We start from the raw sequence: 19,223 nt of genomic DNA on the forward strand, positions 1-19,223 counted from the left end.
GCGGATTCCATGCGGTCTAATGCAAGTCAATGGCGGCAATAGAGCAGCGTTTCCGCAAAATTAATTGACATGCTGCGGAAAAATCCGCATCATGGGCACAGCACATGCGGATTTCCATTGGGGAACATTGCTGCCCTTCTACCATGCGTTTTTCATGCGTTTCCGCGGCGTTTACGCAACTGCAAAAACGCCGCGGAAACGCATGAAAAACGCATCGTGTGAACTCAGCCTTACACAGAATCCCAACTTTTCTGAAATTGGTTTTGTACAACACATCAGGTTCCTTTTACAAAACATGTTAATGTCTTATTCAGACATCTGTGATTTTTCGCATGCATAAAAACACTGACCATTGCTCATTAGTGTTTTTCACCAGAATTTGGTCCAGTGCTGTGGAGTCAGAGTCCATTTTGGTGAAGTCAGTATAAAATGGACCGACTCCTAAAATATATAATAAATTGGATACAGTAGTATAGTACAATGCAGGATGTGCTGAATATTTTTTTTCATAAGAATTTGGGAAAGTTATGAAAATGTCTGTCCTATTCCTGATCTAAGGATCTCGGCTTTTAGTGGAGTTGAATCTTTGCTGCACTTTATGTACATGCTCAGTAGTGAAGCTCCTCCTCTACAGATGCCAGCACTCATCTCAGAACAGCTAGAGTGAACAGGATTAAGACAAGCAAATAGCTTGATTATTGTATAATAATAGTAAAATGGTAACATAAGGCTTTTCATCACCATAGTAAATTTATCACTTAAACATGAGCCATGTATGAGGGAGTCTGTGTGGATGGTTTGACTTACCGACTCCACCGCCCTGGTTTGGTCAGCGTCAGTTTTGCCATCACTTATGCATAGTCATTATACACGCCCCACTTGTAGTACTTCGGGCGGTAGTAAATTTAAGGGTTCATTCCCTTGTGGCGACTGTTCTGCTTGTCCATTCTTCTCATCTGGAAAAATTTTCACTAATCCGACTGACAACCATCAATATCCTTTGAGGGACTTTATCAATTGCAGGTCTACAAATGTTGTATATGCATTGACCTGTCCCTGTCCGAAAGTTTATGTTGGCCAAACGTCGCAGGAACTCCGTAGACGGGTACAGCAACATGTCTCTAACATCCATCTTGCTGAACAGGATTTGAAAAAGGGCAGAGCCATCTCATCAGTGGCCCTGCACTTTTTCCAATGCCATTCTGGTAGCCCTAATAAAATGCGAGTTACGGGTCTTCAAAAAATGAGGCCTAATTTACGTAACCCGGATCACACTAAGGATCTACTGAGATCTGAATCAAGGTGGATTTTTGTTCTTGATACAGTGGCCCCTAGGGGTATAAATGAGGACTTTTCATTTACTGGTTACTTGGCTTAAATTTCCATGGTATCCTTTCTGTTAGAGTCCCGTTTTGGATTGAGGGCCCTTTGGTTTCCTCCTTTCTCTTTCTCCTCCATTTTTCCGGTTATCTCCTCTCGTGTGGCTGGCTTGTGCATCTCCTTAATTTTAATTTTACAACAAGCTAATCTCTGGTCATCATTGCAAATGCCATGTCCTTACATTATATGTATTGTCATTAGACTTTATCAGCCACCTTGTAATGGCCCACAATCTGTATATGATTGTTGTCTGTTTTATGTTCATTTGTGGTTGGTTTGTCTTATGTTTATGTTTGTATTGTCATGATTGGTCACACTCTTATGCACATTTGGTGACTTTCTGATTCTAACTACATCTTTTATCTTGTTCTTGGCCTAGTCAGGCATTTTTCTTGATTAGGGCTAGCCCTCTTGTCTCTGTACCGGTGCATTTTTTGTAGCGGACGCGCTACTTCCGGGGGTGTCTATTTACATATATATATGTTTTTTGCGCCTTGTTTTTCTTCCCTAGTGTCGGCCTCTGCCTGTTGTGGTTGTGGAACCATGTCCCGTGCGATCCCAATGGGGGCGGCTCCTAGAACCGGATATGATGTTTCCTGTCTAGTTCCGGTTGCGTTCCACCATGGCGTCTGGGTGGAACGCATGAGTGATAGGAAGGGGCGGCGCTTCGCCGACCGGATATGACGTCTTATTCAATTCCGGTTGTGTCATACCATAGCACGTGGGCCGCACGCTGTGGAAACAGGAAATGATCGTTCGATCCGCCACGATACTGGAGAGACTTAGTGAGGGTATTTATTTTCACCTGAAGGGAATCACACTAAATTGGATAGACTATTTAATATACACATGTGTCCACTGACAACATACCCCTGACGAAGCTGCGGTCTAGCAGCGTAACGCGTAGGGTCTCTGGTGCCAACAGGTAACTATGTCACTTTATTATTTTTGACCTTTTCCTTTGACCACTTAAGAGTGTCTGCTTGGTTATATAGGGCCTTCATTCATGATCCCATATCGTATACCAGGTGGGATGATATGTTTTGACATACGCTGATATTACAAGGGCCCCTAGTTTAAGCAGACTACTACTTCCACTCATTCCTCTATTCTTTGATCTATTTATTATTATGTATGGTCCGATTATTATTATGTATGGTCCGATTATTTGGGAGTACGTGGTTTATTATCCATATCTGGTCTAGTGGTACTGTGCCACCCTTCATTAGGGTGACATAGCTTGGTCAATAAGCCTTTTTGTATTATGAGATGGTAAATATATTATATTAAATGATACCTGTGGCCTTAGGGGGATTTATTACTTTGGAACACTACATTATTCCTCCCCTATGAATATTGCTATGCTTTGTTTGTTTTTAATTGTTTTTATTCTTCTGTGTTGTCAGTCTGTAATCATGTAATAAAGATTTTTTCATTTTTCTAATATTGGGTGTGCATGGTTGTATATCCTGAGTCTTTTCTCTTCTTTCTTATATTATGTAACTATATCAGGTTACTATAGCACCCCATAACATTTATTATTTCATAGCAGTGCCCACCTCCTTGTTAAGGATATTTAGTTTTGCCATCACTGTTACATCAGTGATTTTCACACATGAAAAATTAAATGGCAATGTTTTTCCCATCATTACAATGTTAATCATGGACAGCACATAGATTGTACATCTATGCCAACCCTGTGCTGTCTTTTAGCAGTAAGTTTGATCCATTATGTAGATCAAAAACAGCATGATTTTTTTTTGCAGACACGAGGTCCACATACACATGAACAAGCTCCATAGATTTTAACATGTGTTTTACCACTGAAAACCATACAACACGCATGTCAAAAATGGACTTCTGAATGAGCCCTAAAATGTAGCTACACTTTTACTTACAACTAGCCTGCTGCTCCAGTGCCGACGCTAAAGGACTCCAGCAATAGCTTGGCGTGTCAGTGTCAGACAACGGCCTTCACTTTTAGTCTGTAGTGGAGGCGCGTCAATACCAATGACATCACTACTGTAGCCAGGGATTGTGTGCAGTGGTCAGATGATGACACCACAGCACTGCTGGAGTGTGACAAACAGTCAGGAACATGTCTGCAGGGAAGTGGCAAGGAATAGTGAGGCATTTCGCCTCTTAAAATTTTATACCTTTGTCAGCAGTTTGTAGAAGATTTTACAGGGCTGGAAAGTCCCTTTAAGATTTTAATGCAAGAAAAGCACCTCGACTTTACAGTCCTGTTTACAAACACATGACGCAGTAAACGGGAAAACTCCAAATAGGTATACTGCTACCAGGATACCTGTACAGTCTATGGCTGTATTTTAACGTTAAGTATCCCAAATACCGCTATATTAATTTTCCCCAGTTTTCTGGCATAACTAGATTAAAACCCATGGCATTTGGGTAGTGCATTGTACTGATTGAAGGATATTTGTCAAGTCCCTAATGCCAACCAACCCAGCAGAATTCACCCAGGTACGATTAAGCCAGGGCTGTGGAGTCTGTAAACCAAACCTCCGACTCCTTTATGGTGTCCATTTTGGTGGAGTCAGAGTCGGCATAAAATGGACCGACTCCTAAAATATATAATAAATTGGTTACAGTAGTACAATGCAGGATGTGCTGTAAATGTTTTCATAAAGATTTGGGAAAGTTATGAAATGTCCTATAAATGTTTGTTCTGTTCCTGATCTAAGGATCTCGGCTGTTAGTTGAGATGAATCTGTGCTGCACTTTATGTACATGCTCAGTAGTGAGGCCCAGGCTGTGGAGTTGGAGTTGTGAGTCAGGGAAATTGAGGAGTCGGAGGTTTGGCTCACCGACTCCTCAGCCCTAGAGAACACACAGACAACAAACATTCTTCTATTTAATTATGTCTACATTCCAAGAACAGACAAAGCTAACTACATGAAGAGTCCCCAAAGATAAGAGGATAAAAAGGGGCAAGGGAGCAAAGAGAAAAAAGGCGCCCGCTAGCGCCATAACTGCAAGATTGGTTTATAGCTCCAAGCCAGTACCAACCCATCACAGAGCAGCGCCCATCAGGAATTTGCACAGCAAGCAGGCACTACATTGGGGAATCCACGTATGGTCGAGGTCAGAGACAGTGAGGAACCAGCCACAGCAGCCGCTCTAAGGCTATGTGCCCACGATGCAGAAATGCTGCGGATTTTTCCTGAGCGTTTCTGCATCTCCCTGGCAGAAAAAAAGCATGCGGATTGTACATGTGTTTTTTCTGCCAGGTAGAAGCGTTTGTGAAGCGTTTTGAACATGCGATTTGTCAAGCGCTTTCCAAGCGATTTTAGCATCACTTGGAAAGTGCTTGACAACTTGGTCACACTATATAAATCCATGCAACCGACATGGATTTATGTTGCGCGACCAAGTTACAATGCTGCAAATGCAGCATTAAAAGTAAAAAAAAAAAAAAAAAAAGAAAAAAAATGTTGAAAAGTAAAAAAAAAAACATTATACTCACCTTCTGATGGCCCCAGGTCTCCTCGGCAGCTCGCAGTGCTCTAAAAAGGACCTTCCATAGCGTCATTTAGTCATGTGACAGGTCACGCAACCGCCAACTAATTGACGCCATGGAAGGTCCTTTTACACCACCGCGAGCAGCCGAAGAGCCAGCAACACCGCCGGGAGCAGACAGGGGGCCATCAGAAGGTAAGTAGATGTTTTTGTTTTCTTTATTTTAATTCTTTTTTAACTACAGGTACTATGATACCCGGGTCTGGAGGAGATTCTCCTCTTCTCCAGACCCGGGTACCATCCGCGCATTGAATCGCTTAATATCCGCATGTGTACGTGTACTCATGCGGATGTTATGCGGTCCAATGCAAGTCAATGGCGGCTAAAACGCCGTGATTACGCACTATTAATACTTGTGCTGCAGATTTTTCCGCAATGATAATAAGCAGCGGAAATTTGCACAGCACATGCGGATTGTCATTGGGAAACATGGCAGACAACTTAACAAGCGTTTTTAAATGCGTTTTCGCAGCGGAAATGGCGCCTCGGAAACAAATTAAATCCACATCGTGGGCACACAGCCTAACTCTACTACATTTGTACCCAATCTGAAATTTCCCAAACCAGAAATATCCAAGGCTCTTTATTTTTTTTTCGTACTTCATGTTAAGAGATAAGAGCAGCACAGTGGCTCAGTGGTTAGCACTGTGGCTTTTCAGCGCTGGGGTCCTGGGTTCATACTCCACCAAGGACAATATCTGTTTTCCCCGTGTTTGTGTGGGTTTCTTCCGGGTTCTCCGGTTTCCTTCCACACTCCAAAGATAAACTGGAATCTAGATTGTGAGTCCCAATGGGGACATAGATGATAATGTATGTAAAGTGCTATGGAATATGATGGCGCTATATAAGCAAAGTATAATAAATAAGAGGATGTTAAATATTACTGAATCAGCTTATTGACTTTTTCTAAACTTTAGAGCACTACGAGAAGAAAAGTTGTTAGCTGAAAGGTGTCCGGTGATTCTGAATAACCCAAAAGCAGCCATACGCCATGATGCTCGGAGAGGCCAAACGTTTTTTGTTCCCTGTCCCCTAAGAGTCTCCATCAGGGTGGTATACCTATACATTGGAAAATCAACCAAATAAGACAACCAAAGAAAGGGTCAAAAGAAATCTGGACAGAAACTAAAAACCTAAAAATATGTAAGGTATCACAAGCCCTGTCTGTACCATGACCACAAAACAGTATCATAAAAGCAGCAATCACCACAAATTGCATTTAAATCTGCCGACACGCGGCATTAAAGTGAATCTGATGCATGCTGCCCGATCCTCAGACAGCATTTATCAGGCACTGGCTGTAGGATCTCAAACAGCCATGTTTGATTCTGAAACACCGCAGGGTTTCAGACAGAAACATACTTAGAGAGCCTCCGGGAGACTAGTCAGACAGGTTGGTAGCCATTCCACAGCAACCGATTGAAAGATCACCTCCCTAAGTGCACGTATGCAGGGCGGAGAGAAGCAGCTGGGGGACCCGCCTGTCTGACTAGTCTCGGTCCACAGCGGCTATCAAAGTATATTTTTATCTGAAATACTACAGCGTTTAAGAGTTAAACACACTTGGCTGAGATCATACAGCCAGTGACTGACATACATGCTGTCCGATCCATGGACAGTATGCATAAAGCCCCCGTCACACTAAGCGAGATCGCTGCGGAGTCACAAGTTTTGTGACGCAACAGCGACCTCAGCAGCGATCTCGCTACGTTTGACACGTAGCAGCGACCAGGCCCCAGCTGTGAGATCGCTGGTCGTGACGAAATGGCCTGGATCATTTTTTGATCGTTGAGGTCCCGCTGGGTAGCATGCATCGGTGTGTTTGACACCTTACAAACGACCTCGTTGGCGACTCAGAACTGAGACACATAGGCGTGCATTTGCGTTGCATCGTTATACAGGTCGCTACGGGTCGCCGTATCATTGCTGCATCGTTGGGAAGATCTGACTGTTTGACATCTCAGCGACCACACAGCAACGATCCCTGCCAGGTCGTATCGTTGTCGGGATCACTGTAGTCGCTAAGTGTGACGGTACCTTAAGTGGTCATATTCACTTTAAACCACCACTAAATGGCCTGTCTAAAAAAAGTCTATTAAAAGACCACCAATCACTCTTCCATCACGCACAAAACGATCAGTAATAGATCTGGTTGTACAGACCGTCATCGCTCTTGGCAGCCCATCACAGTGTGCTACCGAGAATGACAATTTTAAAAGGAAACCAAAAGATCATTTCACCTGATGAGCATTTTGCTTGTTTGTCAAGTCATTGGCAGCCTGTTTACACTGGGCGATTATTGGGAAACAAGCGTTGTCTTCCCGGCATTGCTCGTTCATGGTAATCGTGAGTGAAGAGGACCCTACCTTTGCTCTACAGATCAACTCTGTATAACCCTTAATGACCCAGTCTACCACACTCAGAAAAACCAATCAAGGTGCAAAGGTTAGGACAACCGTTCACATTGTAAAGCGAAAAAAAGAATTCCTTTGCTTTGTCAGCCTACAGCGCGCTCCATCTGCGTATGATCGAGCCTTCACCAGCAGATGTTCCATAATTACTTTGCAAATAAAGATTAGAATTAAGAACAATTTAGCGCTAGCTTTCAGGAAGGGTTGTAATGACACATGACATAAAGGGCTCTTAACAACACATTTACTTAAAACCCGTAAAAAAGCATGGATGTGAATAGATAAACCCCGTCCTGAGGTCAGAAGACGAGCACTGCAGAAAATCTATTCAGTTTAATGGTAGAGCATATGCTGCAAAGTATACAGCGAGAAAGAAAAAAAAAAAAAAAGTTTACTTTGTCTTGTTCCAAGCCTCCAATAAGTCATCTGTAAGAGTGACACTGATTTGTTGGTGGATCTGTGTCATACATGTGTGGAGGAAGTGTTAACATGACGGACTGCGGTGTTAGTGCACACGAGGGATCAGCGAATCACTGTCACTGTGCACCGAGCTGGCAGGTGTGTATGTGCTCAGAAGGAGGTACACAGCCTCCAGCATGGAGCCGGGCTGGTGGGACAGGCCCCTCTGTACTGCCACCTCAGCACAGCCTGTATTACCGGTATGGGGGAGGGGACATCTTAAAGGGCCAGCATTCCCTGCCAGCTCAGCATACAGCACAGCCTGTTCTTTGCATCAGTTTTCTGTTTAAAAACGCTATGGCCACATATTTGCACTCTTCATTAAAACATGTTACACTGTTACAGCTACATTGAACAGTTTTGTCATTAATCGTTGACATATGGTTAAAAACAAAGAAAAATTAAAAATTAAAAAAAAGAATATACTTCTAAAAAAACATGTGCAAATAGAAGATTATTAAAGATATGACAAGCACTATGGTATCATGACCACATATATGGCATTATGGTAGATAATCAAGCTTTATCACTGATGTAACAAAAACCACAAACGATACAACTAGAGGAGGGGTCACTTCTGTTGGTCTATGATAAATTTTTTATATTTTTTTAGGCTACTTAAAGTTTATGAAGCAGAGCAAATAACAACGATCGCTGCTTAATCACAATCAGATTCCTTCAGATTGTAGAATGCCTGGAATTAAGGAATGTGCCTGCATGGAGGACTCGCTCAGAATGAAAGTGTTTATGGAGTCTGAAAAATAAGAAAAAAAGAAACATCTACAGACAGCCGCAGGGACAGATTGGCAATATCCCTGTAATAAAGTCACATCCTCTGCTCTATCTGTAATAGTGTAGATAAGGCACAGAGTATTCCAGCGTGGTGTGACCATATGGTGTAGTACTACGCATAGGACTAATCTAAGGCCAGGCTTCCAACAGGTTCGCCACACTCTGCACCCAAAAAACGGTCTGCAGATGTGCCACACATGGATCCAGGCATGTCAATTAGGCAAACAGTCTATGAACATGACACGGAGTCTATGTCTGCTCAATATAGTGTTAGACAAACAAGCCAAGCACCAATAGAAGAGATCAGATCAAGGCAAAATTTCTATATTTTTTACTCCATTTGCCTCATTCAACTGAATGGATAAGTCAAGAGCACATCTTAAAAAAAAAAAAAAAAAGTTTTAACAAGGAAATGTCTGACTTGTACTGAAGGGCTAGTGACAAACATATGGCAGCTGCACTGCACCAATGCAACTAGGTCTCTGTCATCTGGAATGGGACAGAATAACTTTGAACCAGAGACTTTGGGTGGACAAAATTTCTTCACACAAGAGGTTTATAAAGGTCCATCTATTCTAACCAATAAGAATAACCATCATATTTTGTGCGTGAGCAAACGGAAAGATGGCCTTTTTACATGGGACATGAAAGTTCGAAGTCATTGCCCAATGTAAAGATGTACAGTGATTACATAGTGAGGATTCACATACTTGTTGGCAATGGAATATTTTACGACGACCTAAAAAGTTGGCGAAGTTTCTCCCCGTTACGTAGGCAGGCATCTGCCAGCCATCAGCAGTGAAAAAACAAGTGAAGTTACACAAACATACGATTATTGTAACACAAACGCAAGTTACATGAATGACTCGCTTTATCTTATTTTGTTAAAGGAACCTATAGGATCGTGTACGGCCATAAGAACATCTTACAAAAAACATTAAATGCTACAGTCTATCTCAAAAGCAAATTTTGCTCTATAGCAAAGGTGGGAACAGACCAGGGAGACAATTTAGTTTAGTTCTAGCTCTAGAAATAATATTGTTTGTTTCACAACTCCACCATTTTTCTCAGAAAAGCTTTGTATGCAAAGTTCTAGTTAGCATCCTAAGAGAAAGGTTTACCCACAAATGAATCTTCTACATGAACTTTAGTTAAATTAGAGATCCGACAAGGTGGAGATCAGATTACCTGGGATCTTTTGACTGTCAGAGTCAGAATAGACACCAGTGAAAACTGAAACCTAAAAACTTTCTAAAAAAGCATTAAACAGATAGAAGAGCAAGAAATATGAACCCTTAATAGAGCTGGAAATATCAGGTCTGCGTTTCATTAGCGATATGGCAGCACAGGCTGCTAAGGAGTAAGGGGGATGTGAAATAGAACCTTCTAACTTCTTAGGACACGTGTATCTTATACTTCTTAGGACACGTGCATCTTCTAAAAGACGCAGCCAGATGTTTAGATGTTACAGTGGGCTGCATTCTTCCAGCAACACTACATGCTTGAGAATTCAGGATAAAGGCCACAGAAAGACTTACTGTTCACGACAAGAAAACTAGAGAGTAGAACAGAAAGTTGCAGATCGGCCATTTTTTTACTTCCATCGGATACTAGTTCGATCACCCAAAATAAAAACACTTCAAATAGTGCTCAAAATAAATCTCACCAATTATTTATACATCTTTATTCTCAAAACTCTCTGGGAAAAGTGTGCGTCACCAAGTAAAGTTCCTTGTGAACTGACTGAGCCCACTCAGATTTTCACTCTCAGAGATTGCAACATAGACTGCTGACTGGGAGATGGATTAGGAGGCTTTCACCTCCCCCTATCCTAACTCTGAATACCCCTCCCACTCCAGGCCTCATTCTATGCCAACGTCACCATTTCAGGCCCAGGTTAAACCTCTACTACTTACTAGTTGCAGGATTTAACCCTCCCCTCCCTGGACAACTGAAATGATACAGGACAATCCACACATTATATGGACGTGCAAGCTTCCCCGTACACTGTCCTATGTGATAGAGATTGTAACAGGTAGACACAACCAGGAGACACCATCAACTAAAGACACAACCACAGGACAACACCAGGAAGCACCGTCAACTAAAGACACAACCACAGGACACCACCAGGAGACATCGTCAACTAAAGCCACAGGACACCACCAGGAGACACCGTCAACTAAAGCCACAACCAGAGAACACCACCAGGAGGCACCGTCAACTAAAGCCACAACCAGAGGACACCACCAGGAGGCACCGTCAACTAAAGCCACAACCAGAGGACACCACCAGGAGGCACCGTCAACTAAAGCCACAGCCACAGGACACCACCAGGAGACACCGTCAACTAAAGCCACAGCCACAGGACACCACCAGGAGACACCGTCAACTAAAGCCACAGCCACAGGACACCACCAGGAGACACCGTCAACTAAAGCCACAGGACACCACCATGAGACACCGTCAACTAAAGCCACAACCAGAGGACACCACCAGGAGACACCGTCAACTAAAGACACAACCAGAGGACACCACCAGGAGGCACCGTCAACTAAAGACACAACCAGAGGACACCACCAGGAAGAACCGTCAACTAAAGACACAACCAGGGGACACCACCAGGAAGAACCGTCAACTAAAGACAACCACAGGACACCAGGAGACACTGTCACAGGACACCACCAGGAGACACTGTCACAGGACACCACCAGGAGACACTGTCACAGGACACCACCAGGAGACACTGTCAACTAAAGACACAACCACAGGACAACACCAGATTTCACATTTCAGAAAGCAACATTACAATCGGATTCTTTTCACACAAACTTAATATGAAAACAACCATGAATAAAATGCCGCCAAGACTCGATGTGTTGCTAACCGGATCCCCCGATAATTATCCATCCAATCTCACCGCCCCGCAGTGCCAATCACTCGGTACATCCCTCCAGTGATCACAGACACTAGTGGATACAGCAAAGGGGAAAATTATCAGACACGTTCAGAAATGATCCACGTTAACGATCGCGGTGACCTGATTATCTGATGAGTCACAGATTACCGCACAGGACACACTTGGGTCGTGGCCTTTTGGCAGATTAAAGAGAAGGATCGGTGATTATTGCTGTATTTTTTTTCTACTTATGGACATGGATAGATGACTTTTAATAGGATTTCTGTTCTAGGTGCAGAGGACAGGAATGATGGGGGCAGAGGAGTCAGATCACTGCTTATGGGAAGATGCAGGGAAAGGGGTCCAGCTGGCAGCAGGGGAGGGGGTGATCCTGTACTGCAGGCGGATCTACTGAGGGAAGTGAGAAGGAAGAGGATGCAGCAGAGATCCAGCAGTCCTGACAGCCAGGAGCCATCGATCTGCTCCAGCAGAGGACACACATGATGCAGACACGTAGCAATCAATGACAAGTGCTGTCCCAGCCTGCACTCCACGTAGGCAGCTGTCGCCCTCTCCGCTCAGCCACTTCCCTCCCCCGGTGCCCCGACGTCCCATCCCCCCTCACTACACCGGGCAGCCCCGAGCCCTCCCCAGCCACCGCCGCTTCCCTCACACTCACTCCGTGTCCCGATCCGCTGACTGCCGGGGAAAGCGTCGCCCGCTTCGTCCAGCGCTTATATAGAATGGGCCTGAGCCTATCAATAAGGGGAACGTCATCAGCCGCGACACGTCAGCCAGAGGATGGGACTGGAGAAGCAGATGGGACCGGAAGCGGAAATACGTCACCAGGAGACCGGAACACGTTCTTTTTTTTTTTAAGCAAACTTTATTGCACCATTTATTTTTGACAGCTGGTTGTGGGGTGGGGAGTGCTGTAAAAGGGTTGTGTGCACACTGCAGCGGCTCCTAGCAGGTACTTCTCACAGCAGCACCGACTCTATGCTCAGTTCAGTGCTGAGGTCGTGGCCTAGTGCCTGCTGCTGGGAGGGACTGGATTCTTAACTGGTACATGCATTTTACCAGGAGACATAAATTATTCAATGTAATATTCACTGAAATGTGAAAATATTAAAGATGCACTCCCTGCAAAACTTTTATCCTTTTATCTATTGCAGTCATGCTATTATATAGCGCTGTGTACTTACAATTGCTCATTTTGCCTTTCTACCCAGCTAATTCTTCTCTTTTCCATTAGGTCTGTGACATCATGTGATTAAAAACTGACTAGCTGAATCCTTCTAAGCTCTATGTAGAAACAGGAGGTCACTCTTCCCTGTACAAGCCATGAGTCAGCTGGATCAGGAGTGGAAGAGGGGGATGATAAATGCAAGGACAAGAGACTTCCTGTTTCTACAAAGAGCAGAGAAAAGAGAAGAATTAGCTGGGTAGAAAGGCAAAAAAAGCAACTGTAAGTGCACAGTGCTGTATAATATGATGCAATATATTAAGAGGTTAAAAACTTTGATGGGAGGAGGAGTGCTTCTTTAACCCCGCTGTCATCGACCCTAATAAACACAAACTAGTCCAGTGACACTTGCATACAAGACGTTTTAATGCCCAAAATCAGAACATTTAAATCTTATCCTCCAGGACGCAATGAAACCATCCTACAAAAGGACCCCCAACTATCTTTAAATCTTTCCCAACATAAAGTTTTTGAGCTTTTGTTTTATCTTCCCCTTCTTACAAGACTCAGAACTTTTTTATTATCTTTCAGTCAACATAGCCGTAAGGTTTTTTTTTTTTATGCGGAATGAGTTGTAGTTTTGCATGACATTAGAGATTAGCGGATCAATTAGTGGGACTCCTGTCCAGCGTCCAGATCTGTGGTACCTGGTGGCTAGACAGGAGTACCGCGAATCTCTTATCTTTCGGTGTCGCCGGCACAGCATTCAAGCGGTCATGTACCACTGACTTGGATGCTGGACCAGAGTCCCGCAAATCAATCCGCTCATTTCTAAATGACACAGTTCATTTTACCATATAACGTACTGGAAAACGGGGAAAAAATTGCAGTTGGGATGAAAAGAAGAAAAAAGCCATTCCCAATTGTTTTTGGGGTTTTGTTTCTATGGCATTAATTGTATGGTAAAAATTAGCTGCAATCGTAATTCTACAGGTCAGTATGATTACAGCGATACTAAGTTTGCAGAGGTTTTTTTTTTCTTTAAAGTTTTAAACAAAATGCAACATTTTGTAAAATTTCCAAGTGTGTTGAGATTTGAAAAAAAAAATGCAATCCCTCAATTGTTTTTTCTTTTTATGGTATTCAATGTGTGGTAAAAATGACCTACAAGTATAATTCTCCAAGACAGTACGATTACAGCAATAATAAACTTGTATTTTTTTTTATTTCAGTGCCAAAAATAAATTTGTAAAAAAAATAAATAAATAAAAATTGTGGCAAGTTGAGGTTTTCAAAGTGGAGTTTTTTATTGATATGATTTTGGAATACAGACAATATTTTTATACTTTTTTATTGCATTTTTGGCTGAGGTTTGGTTACCGGAAAATAGCACAAGGTTTGTGTTTTGATTTTTTTTCTCTTTATGGGTGTTTACTGATTAATGAACCCAATTTTATATTTTAATAGAGCGGAGTTCTGCGGACGCGGCAATACCATATGTGTATTTTTTTTCCTTCATGTTTTTAAACTTTTTTTATTATTTAGTTGAACCTTGATCGCTTATATTATATACTGCAATACAATAGTACTGCAGTCTATAGTTAAAATAACGTTCTTCAATAAAGTTTATCTACAAGCTAGGCTTCCCCCGAGGGCCAATATAGCAGACATGAGTGCCTTAAGCAGGCCCCCAGGTTGCCATGTCAACCCATCAGTTTCCTGTGATTGCATTGTGGTAAAAAGGGGAGAGGGGCATTGCGCTATTTAAAAGGACCATGTCAGAGCAAAATGACTGTTCATACCAAGTACAGGCATTCTTTGTAAAATGGTGTGGCCAATCATTTAACTACACCTTCCCACCTGCTTGTTTTCCATCTATGGTCTTATTTTCTCTATGGTGATATCCCCCTTTTTTTTCATTTCCTGTGTATTCCATTCTTTTTTTTCTTGTATTTATTGTGGGTTTGTTTTTATATATTAATAATAAAGATTGCACTGATTTTATTGGCTTACGAATACTGATGTAAAATACTCACCAAATACAGAATGTGTCCTAAGGCTATGTGCCCACATTGCGGAAATGAAGCGGAAAATTTGCGCTTCATTTCCGCATGTCCTTTCCCGGAAAAACGCATGCGGAATTTCACATGCGTATTTCGCGCGTTTTGCACATGCGGAATTGCCATGCGTTTTTTATTGCATTGCAAAGGCAATTCCGCATGCGGAAACGCAAAATTAATTGACATGCTGCGGATTTTTGTGCGCATCAAAAACGCTGCGGAAAAATCCGCAGCATGGGCATAGAACTTGCGGATTCTCATTGGGGACCATGGGGTGCGGATTGACAAGCGTTTTACAAGCGTTTCCGCTGCGGAAATTCCGCATCAAATACGCTTGTAAAACGCTACGTGGGCACATACCCTAACACTAGTATACAAAACATCAGTCTTAATGAATTGGAGTTGGTACATCTTTTACAAATTGCCATTTTTAAGTAAATTTGAGCTGTGAATATCATGATTTTCAGGGTGTAGCACTTTTAATGCTTGTGAGATAGAACCTGGTATTATGGGTAGACTATTACGGACATACGCAGTACTAAGTCAACATAAGGGGACACAGCATGCAGGTGCACCTCAAACGCTTGTGCAGTAACAATACTACAAGTGACGTATAAAGAGTCTAACACTGCATGAGGGTCAATACATTGCGTGCACAAACGAAGGACTGGAAGTACTCAGATTTACTTTTCTGATCTGGAAGATATGTGCATGATCTATATTTGTTGTTAGGACACTGAGACCTGTGCTAGTTCCCATTTTACCTGGTCTTACCAATTTCACAGTTTTGGGCTCATTCATACATCTGATTTTTCCACGTGCAAGAAAAATGGACAAATTATTTTAACTTATCAGAGTTTGATCGGAGTGTGGTCCAAATTTCAAGTTTCTCCACCTTATCCATTCTGACAGTCTGTGAAAATCGAATCACACTCAAATGACAATGTCATCCGAATGCTGTCTAATTTTTTCATGGACCCATAGACTTGCATTCCCGATTTTGACCTCGGATCAAAATCGTAAGTGTATCCGTGAGTTTCCAAGGACCACTCTGTCCACAAAAAAAAAAATATCACAAAGATTAAGACTGGCACCTTAAGCTATCAAAAGTATGAGTGCTATCCGTGAAAATCACAGCACTCGGACATGAGAAATCGGACATGTGAATGAGCCACATAATGTTGACTGCCTCCATCCCCTTTTGGTCCGCGACACATGTTAATATAATAAGGTGAGACAATGTCAGGCTTTTGCCCAAAAGTTCCTCAAATTGAAAAAAAAAAATAACCTCTATTTAGTAAAGAAGCAAAATCTTGCCTTATTCCAACACATGCAATGTTTCAGATGAACATCATACAGTCTGCATTGGCAGACCAGTTGAGTCTATTAATTGGCTGCAGGGATCAGGTGTTCTGTAGTTGTGAAGTCACCACTGCAACCTGCCAACCAAGACTGGAGTATCAGCGGAGAAACAGCGCTGGAACTGGGGAAGGTAACAGCCAAGTTTATTACTTTAACTTTGCAAAAGTGGTTGGGGTTGAAAAACTTACACCCAGAAAATCCATTTAAAGGGGCTCTGTCAGCACAGAATGACTGCTCAAACCAAGTACAGGAGCTCGGTGCATCATGGCGGGGGCCAATCATTTATGTACACCTTCCCAACTGCTTGTTTTTCATATACAAGTGCATCTCACAAAATTAGAATATCATCAAAAAGTTAATTTCAGTTCTTCAATTCAAAAAGTGAAACTCATATATTATATAGAGTAATTACAAACAGAGTGATCTATTTCAAGTGTTTATTTCTGTTAATGTTGATGATTATGACTTACAGCCAATGAAAACACAAAAGTCATTATCTCAGTAAATTAGAATACTTTATAACACCAGACTGAAAAATGTTTTTAAAATCCGAAATGTTGGCCTACTGAAATATATGTTCAGTAAATGCACTCAATACTTGGTCGGGGCTCCTTTTGCATCAATTACTGCATCAATGTGGCGTGGCATGGAGATGATGAGCCTGTAGCACTGCTGAGGTGTTATGGGAGCCCAGGTTGCTTTGATAGCAGCCTTCAGCTCGTCTGCATTGTTGGGTCTGGTGTCTCATTTTCCTCTTGACAATACCCCATAGATTCTCTATGGGGTTAAGGTCAGGCGAGTTTGCTGGCCAATCAAGCACAGTGATACTGTTGTTTTTAAACCAGGTATTGGTACTTTTGGCAGTGTGGACAGGTGCCAAGTCCTGCTGGAGAATGAAATTTCCATCTCCAAAAAGCTTGTCGGCAGAGGGAAGCATGAAGTGCTCTAAAATTTCCTGGTAGACGGCTGCGCTGACTTTGGTCTTGATAAAACACAGTGGACCTACACCAGCAGATGACATGGCTCCCCAAACCATCACTAATTGTGGAAACTTCACACTAGACCTCAAGCAGCTTGGATTGTGGCCTCTCCACTCTTCATCCAGACTCTGGGACCTTGATTTCCAAATGGAAATTGGAACTCTGGGACCTTGTGGAGTGTGTCAATGACTGCCCTCTGGACATCTGTCAAGTCAGCAGTCTTCCCCATGATTGTGGAACCATTGACTAATGGTAAGGTTTTTAATATTAGAGTTAGGACTGTCCCATAAGTGTTGCCGTGAAGTGGCGGGATGGCTTTCACATTATTTTGATTAAAATTATGTTAACTAAATACCCTTTATTATTTATTATTTTTGCACTGGTCGATTTATACTTTTACTTTCAGTTATTTGGGTATTTTTCTTGTCTTTGGTTTCTCTCTGTTTTTAAACCAGGTATTGGTACTTTTGGCAGTGTGGACAGGTGCCAAGTCCTGCTGGAGAATGAAATTTCCATCTCCAAAAGCTTGTCGGCAGAGGGAAGCATGAAGTGCTCTAAAATTTCCTGGTAGACGGCTGTGCTGACTTTGGTCTTGATAAAACACAGTGGACCTACACCAGCAGATGACATGGCTCCCAAACCATCACTAATTGTGGAAACTTCACACTAGACCTCAAGCAGCTTGGGTTGTGGCCTCTCCACTCTTCCTCCAGACTCTGGGACCTTGATTTCCAAATGGAAATTGGAACTCTGGGACCTTGTGGAGTATGTCAATGACTGCCCTCTGGACATCTGTCAAGTCAGCAGTCTTCCCCATGATTGTGGAACCTACTGCAACAGACTAGGGGACCTTTTTAAATGCTTAGGAAGCCTTTGCAGGTGTTTTTTGTTAATTATTCTAATTTACTGAGATAATGACTTTTGTGATTTCATTGCCTGTAAGCCATCAACATTAACAGAAATAAACACTTGAAATAGATCACTCTGTTTGTAATGACTCTATATAATATACAAGTTTCACTTTTTGGATTGAAGAACTGAAATAAATTAACTTTTTGATGATATTCTAATTTTGTGAGATGCACCTGTATATCCTCCCTTCTCTGGCTCCTTAAAGCCAGATCTGTCAATCAAAGTAGTTGTTAAAGGGAACCTGTAGGGGGGCGTGGCCTAGCCAGCGATGTGAGAGGACGCGGTCTGGAACTCTCCCGCCGACCGTAGCTGTGTGCGCTGAGCCAGGGCACCGCAAAGCCTTTCAAGTACCGTGGGATCCTGGGGGAAGGTCTCCTGTCGTCCCGGGGAGCGTTCCTGGAAAGCAAGACTGCCGCAATGACCACCACCAGGCAGCGGGATCCCGGCCCTGGAAGAGGAGGTAGGGGCCAAGATGGCGCCGTAGCTCAGGGGGAGGCGGCCAGAGAGAACACAGCGTGCTCCAGGAGGATGTCGGCTGCTGCACGCCTGGAGAAGTTTGCGAGGGTGGAAGCAAGTGACAAAGCTGGACTCTCAGAGTGGGAGGCTGGGGCAGAAAATGATATGGAGGATCAGGAGATCACAATAGGTACAGTGGACTGTGAGGCTGATGGCTCTGGAGATGATGGGCAGGACAAAAATGTGGAGTCTGCTGTTGATCCTGATGTGGGGGAACCAACTTTGAAAGATGTGTTTACTGTGGTGTCGTATTGCAAACAAACTCTTACTAAGCTGTCAAAGCAGGTTACTGGTGTGCAAGCAGAAATTGCTAATATTAAAGATGCCATGCAGAAAGCCGATGTCCTCAGCCATGCTCACTCTTTCCTCTACCTCTCCTGTGCGGACACCATAATATCTGTACAAGCTGCTCAAAAAAAGCAGGACAAGCTATTAAATGATGTTATTGCTAAAAACGACGACTTGGAAAACAGGTCGAGACGTAATAATGTCAGGATAGTGGGGGTCCTGGAAAAAGCAGAAGGATCAAACCCTACAGAATTTATTGAGAATTGGCTGTTGGAAAATTTGGAGCTGATAAACTATCAAAAGTCTTTGTTGTAGAGCGAGTTCATAGAGTCCCACTGAGACCCCAGCCTCCAGGAGCAGCCCCCCGAGCCATGATGGCTAGGATCTTAAATTACAGAGACACTATCCTGCGTATGGCGAGAAAGACTAAGGAGTTAA

The 19,223-nt window shown here is 42.8% G+C and overlaps 1 protein-coding gene across 1 annotated transcript in view; it reads right to left on the bottom strand.

Moving 5' to 3' along the window:
• Positions 1-12,301, bottom strand: part of HDLBP (high density lipoprotein binding protein) — a 47,988-nt gene extending 35,687 nt beyond the window's left edge. Inside the window, exon 1 of the mRNA XM_073674546.1 lies at positions 12,161-12,301. The gene's annotated coding sequence lies outside the window, so the exon portion shown is untranslated. The remainder of the gene's footprint in view (positions 1-12,160) is intronic.
• Between the last annotated feature and the right edge of the window lie 6,922 nt (positions 12,302-19,223).

Source organism: Phyllobates terribilis, unplaced genomic scaffold, assembly GCF_046119375.1.
Source record: "Phyllobates terribilis strain yellow unplaced genomic scaffold, ASM4611937v1 Scaffold_3__8_contigs__length_932513732, whole genome shotgun sequence".
NCBI lineage: Eukaryota > Metazoa > Chordata > Amphibia > Anura > Dendrobatidae > Phyllobates > Phyllobates terribilis.